Source organism: Melanerpes formicivorus, unplaced genomic scaffold (genome assembly GCF_026170545.1).
Source record: "Melanerpes formicivorus ecotype bairdi unplaced genomic scaffold, bMelFor1.0.p_v2 SCAF_141, whole genome shotgun sequence".
In the NCBI taxonomy this organism is placed as follows: domain Eukaryota; kingdom Metazoa; phylum Chordata; class Aves; order Piciformes; family Picidae; genus Melanerpes; species Melanerpes formicivorus.
In genome coordinates, this window is record NW_027142493.1 from 516,676 (window position 1) to 522,675 (window position 6,000).

Sequence of the window (6,000 nt, forward strand, 5' to 3'; positions counted from 1 at the left end):
CATGGCCCAACCACCACCAGTGGTGGCTTTGAGCTGTGAGGACTTCCAAGGTGAAGAGCATGGTTCAACCTATGCCACCCAGCAGCTGGTCCAGAGCCCCAGGGAGGTGAAGCCTCCTCCTGGTCCTCCAGAGCCCCAGGGAGGTGAAGCCTCCTCCAGCCTGGAGAATCCACTTGGCAAAGTGGGAAGAGACCCTCAGAGGTCCTCTTCTCCAACCTCCCTGGGACATTTCCAAGCAGAGGAGGTCAAAGCAAGTCCAAGGCAGCTGAGGCCTCCCCTGTGGCAGCAGTCCCCAGGGGTGGGGTTTGTCCTCTCCAGGGGGGAGCTTCAAGCACTGGGTGACCTCCTCCAGCGCTCCTCTGGGGACAAGTGGGAGAGGTCAACCTGGGCAAGGAAGAAGAAAGCAGCTGCTGGAGATCAGGGAGAAGGCCTCCAGCCCTCAGCACCATCTCCTGGAGGGCCTCCAAGCCTCAGCACCCCCACCCAGGGGACCTCCACCCTCAGCACCACCCCCCAGGTGTCCTCCAGCCTCAGCACCACCCCCTGGAGGGCCTCCAGCCCTCAGCACCACCCCCTCCTCCCTCCCAACAGAGAGGGGAGAAAAGGAAGGATAAATCCACCAGGCAATGATTTGGAGTCAGCTTGGAAGTAGAGAGGTAAAGAGTTGTCTTTAAACAATATATATATATAACAATAACAGGAAAGGTTCTCAAGGGCAAGGGACAAGGATGGATGGGAGTGGGACAAAAAAAGGGACAAATACAAAACCAGTCTTTCTCTGAGGAGGCAGCAGGGAGAAGGATCAGGTGTGACCACGTGGCAGAGGAGCAGGAGGGCAGCTGCAGTGGCTCTCATCCAGCAGAGGCAGGAGCCAAAAGGAGAGCCAACAGCTACGATGTCCTGCTTTTTCTAGCCTAGCTGGGCAGGGAGGGGGGAGTGGAACAGACTCAGCTTCCCAGGGGGGCAATGCCCTGCAGGGAGGGTAAAGTCCCCTCAAGCCCTCCACCCTGCTTGGGTTTTTTGTTCCCAGAATGGGCATTAACCTAACACAGGAGGTTTTGGGGGAATTTGTCAGCATTTGGCCAAGTTCCTCTTTAGGACTTTGGAGGTTTTGTTCAGGATTTGGGAGGTTTGGGTCAGGTTGTGGGGGGTTGGTGCAGGATTTGGGAGGTTTTGGGTGGAATTTGTCAGGAGTTGGTCAGGTTGTGCCCAGGTTTGGAAGGTCTTGGTTAGAGCTTGGCTTGGAGGTTTGGGTCAGGTTGTTGGGGGGTTGGGAATGGATGGAGGAAGTGTTGGGGGCAATTTGGTCTGAATTTGGCCAACTTCCTCCCTGGGTCTTTGGGAGGATTGGGTAAGGATTTGGGAAGTTTTGGTCTCATTTGGGCCAGGATTTGGCCAAGTTCTGTACAGCATTTGGTAGGTTTGGGGGGGAATTTGTCAGGCTTTGGCCAAGTTCCTCCCTAAGACTTTGGGAGGTTTTGGGCAGGATTTGGGAGGTTTTGTGGGGATTTGGGAAGGCTTTGGTCTGTGGATTGAAGCAGGGTTTGCCAAATCCTGCCCAGAATTTGGGAGTTTTTGTTGAGGATTTGGGAGGTTTGGGCCAGATTGTGGGGGGTTGGTGCAGGATTTGGGAGGTTTTGTGGGGATTTGGGAAGGATTTGGCCAAGTTCCTTCCTTTGACTTTGGGAGGTTTTGGGCGGGATTTGGTCAGGAGTTGTTCTGGCTTGGGCCAGGAGTTGGCCAAGTTCATCCCTAGGACTTTGGTAGATTAGGAGAAGGATTTGGGAGGTTTTGTTCAGGATTTGGGAGGTTTGGGTCAGGATTTGGGTCAGGATTTGGGAGGTTTGGGTCAGGATTTGGGAGGTTTGGGTCAGATTGGAGGAGGTTGGGACAGGATTCAGCAAGTCTTGGGGGATTTGGTTTGGCTTTGGCCAACTTCCTCTCTTGGAGTCTGGGAGGTGTTGGGTAGGATTTGGTCAGGAGTTGTTCTGGCTCGTGCCAGGAGTTGGCCAAGTTCTTCTCTAGAAATTTGGGAGGTTTTGTTCAGGATTTTGGGAGGTTTGGTGGGGAATTTGTCAGGAGTTGGTCAGGTGGTGCCTAGGTTTGGGAGGTCTTGGTTAGAACTTGGGAGGTTTGTGTCAGGTTGTTGGGGGGCTGGGATAGGACTGAGGAAGTTTTGGGGGGAATTGGTCAGGATTTGGCCAAGTTCCTCTGTAGGACATTGGGAGGTTTTGTGGGGATTTGGGAAGGATTTAGTCTCTGGATTGAAGCAGGATTTCGTCACATCCTGCCCAGAATTTGGGAGGTTTAGGGAAGGGTTTGGGCGGTTTGGGTCAGGTTATGGGGGGTTGGTGCAGGATTTAGGAGGTTTTGGGGGGAATTTGGCCTGGATTTGACCAAGTTCCTCCTTGGGTATTTGGGAGGATTGGGTAAGGATTTGGGAGGCTTAGGTCAGGTTCTGGAGGGTTGGTGAAGGACTGAGGAAGTTTTGGGGGGAATTCGTCAGGCTTTGTCCAAGTTCTTCCGTGGGATTTTTGGAGGTTTTGGGCAGGATCTGGTCAGGAGTTGTTCTGGCTTGGGCCAGGGCTTGGCCAAGTTCTTCCCTAGGGCTTTGGGAGGTTTGGGGCAGGACTCAGGAGGCTTTGGGAGGTTTTGGTGTGGGTTGGGCCAGGGTTTGTCCAAGCTGAGCTCAGGACTGGGAAGGTTGTGCTCAGGATCTGGGAGTTTGCGTCAGGTTCTGGAGAGGTGGGGAAGGATTGAGTAGGACTTTGGGAGGTTTGGGGAAGGATTTTTTCAGGAGTTGTTCTGGCTTGGGCCAGGACTTGGCCAACTTCTTCCCTAGGAGTTTGGGAGGTTTAGGGAAGGATTTGGGAGGTTTGGGTCAGGCTGTGGGGGATTGGTGCAGGATTTGGGAGCTTTTGGGGGGAATTTGTCAGGAGTTGGTCAGCTTGTGGCCAGGTTTGGGAAGTCTTGGGTAGTGGTTGAGAGGTTTGGGTCAGGTTTTTGGGGGTTGGGACAGGATTGAGGAGGGTTTGGGTAGGATTTGGGAGGTTTTGGTCAGGTTGTGGGGGGTTGGTGCAGAACTGAGGAAATTTTGGTGGGAATTTGGTGGGAGTTTTGCAGCAGGATTTGGTCAGGATTTGGTGTGGGTTGAGTCAGGATTTGGCCAAGTTGTGCCCAGGGTTTGGGAGGTCTTGTGGGGATTTGGTGAGGATTTGGTCTCTGGATTGAAGCAGGCTTTGATCAGATCATGGCCAGAATTTGGGAGGTTTTGTTGAGGATTTGGGAGGTTTAGGTCAGGTTTTGGGGGGGTTGGTGCAGGATTTGGGAGGTTTTGTGGGGAATTAGTCAGGATTTGGTCAAATTCCTCTTTGGGACATTGGGAGGTTTTGGTAAGGATTTGGGAGGTTTTTGGTCTCCTTTGGGCCAGGATTTGGCCAAGTTCTGTACAGGATTTGGTCAGTTTTGGGGGGAATTTGTCAGACTGGCCAAGTTCCTCCGTAGGACATGGGGAGGTTTTGGGCAGGATTTGGGAGGTTTTGTGGGGATTTGGTAAGGATTTGGTCTCTGGATTGGAGCAGGATTTGGTCATATCCTGCCCAAATTTGGGAGGTTTAGGGAAGGGTTGGGAGGTTTGTGTCAGGTTGTGTGGGGTTGGTGTAGGGTTTGGGAGGTTTTGGGGGGAATTTGTCAGGAGTTGATCGGGTTCTGGGCAGGCTTGGAAGACCTTGGTTAGAGCTTGGGAGGTTTGGGCCAGGTTGTGGGGGGTTGGGATAGGATTGAGGAGGTTTTGGGTGGATTTGTCCAGGATTTGGCCATCTTCGTCCCTGGGACATTGGGAGGTTTTGGTCAGGGCTTGGTCAGGATTTGCTGTGGGTTGGGCCAGGCTTTGTTCAAGTTGTGCCCAAGGGTTGGGATTTTTTGATCAGGATTGGGGAGGTTTGGGTCAGGTCGTGGGGGGTTGGTGCAGGATTTGGGAGGTTTTGGGGGGAATTTGGCCTGGATATGACCAAGTTCCTGCCTGGGTCTTTGGAAGGACAGGGTAAGGATTTGGGAGGTTTTAGTCAGGTTTTGGGGGGATGGTGAAGGACTGAGGAAATTTTTGGGGGAATTTGTCTGGATTTGGTCAAGTTCCATATTGGGACTTTGGCAGGTTTGGGGGAATTTGGTAAGGATTTAATCTCTGGATTGGAGCTGGGTTTGGTCACATCCTGCCCAGAATTTGGGAGGTTTAGGGAAGGATTTGGGAGGTTTGGGTCAGGTTGTGGGGGGTTGGTGCAGGATTTGGGAGGTTTTGGGGGGAATTTGTCAGGAGTTGGTCAGGTTGTGGGCAGGTTTGGGAGGTCTTGGTTAGAGGTTGGGAGGTTTTGAGGTGTTGGAACAGGTATGAGAAGGTTTGGGGATTTGTTCAGGATTTGGCCAGCTTCCTCCCTGGGATATTGGGAGGTTTTGGTCAGGATTTAGGAGGCTTTAGGGGGAATTTGTTAGGCTGTGTCCAAGTTTTTCCCTAGGACTTTGGGAGGTTTTGGGCAGGATCTGCTCAGGAGTTGTTCTGGCTTGGGCCAGGACTTGGGAAGTTCTTCCCTAGGAGTTTGGGAGGATTAGGGCAGGATTTGGGAGGCTTTGGGGGGAATTAGTTGGGATTTGGTCAGGTTGTGCCCAGGTTTGGGAGGTCTTGGTTAGAGCTTGGGAGGTTTAGGTCAGGTTGTTGGGCGGTTGGTGCAGGATTTGGGAGATTAAGGGGGGATTTGTTCAGGATTTGACCAAGTTCTTCCCTAGAAGTTCGGGAAGTTTTGGGAAGCATCTGGTCAGGAGTTGTTCTGGCTTGGGCCATGACTTGGCCAGGTTCTTCCCTGGGAGTTTCGGAGGTTTTGGGAAGGGTTTGTGAAGGTTTGGGGAGCTTTTAGTCTGGGTTGGGTCAGGATTTGGTCAGGCTGAGCTGAGGATTTGGGAGGTTTTGAGCAGGCTGTGGTCAGGCTTGGGCCAGGACTTGGGCAAGTTGTGCTGAGGCTTTGGGAAGTGTTTGATGCTTTTGGTGTGGGGCTGGGAGGTTGGGAAAGGCTTGAGGAGGTTTTGGGAGGTTTTGGTGTGGATTGGGTGAGGGTTTGGTGAGGTTGAGCTGAGGATGTGGGAGGTTTGGGGCAGGACTCAGGAGGCTTTGGGAGGTTTTGGTGTGGGTTGAGCCAGGGTTTGGCAAAGTTGAGCTCAGGACTGGGGAGGTTGTTTATCATTAACATTAACAGGATTATGTGCCACATTATTTATAATTATTAGCAGGGTTATTAGCTCTATCAATTATTTTCAGCAGGACTACCAGCTCTATTAGTAATTACTACCATTATTGGGAGTATAGCTCTATAATTAGTCCCTAGCAGGACTGTTAGCTCTATTAGTTATTAGCTGTATTGGTTATTATTAGGAAGACTTTTAGCTCCATTATTTATTATTCTTATTAAGACTATTAGCCACATTATTTATCAGTATTAGCAGGACTATTAGTTGCATTAATTATTATTCGCACTTTTAAGTATTACTACTAGTATTACTATTCGCTGTGTTATTAGTTATTAAGAGGAGTATTAGCTCTGTTATTAATTAGTAACAGGATTATTAGCACCATTAATCAATACTCGTGGGTTTCTCAGCTCTATTATTAATTCTTTCCATTATTAAGATGCTTAGCCATATTATTCATCAATTTTTAATGACTGCCATCATTAAGATTATTAGCCACAGGTATTAGCAGGATTTTTAGCTCCATTAATTATTATTACCAGGACAATTAGCTCTCTTATTAATTATTGCCATAGTTAAGATTTTTAGCCCCCAAGTTTGGCCAAGTTCTTCTCTAGGGCTTTGCGAGGTTAGGGGCAGGATTTGGGAGGTTTGGGTTAGGTTTTGGGGGGTTGGTGCAGGACTTGGGAGGTTTTGGGTGGAATTTGTCAGGATTTGGGAGGTTGTGCCTAAGTTTGGGAGGATTTGGTTAGAGGTTGGGAGGTT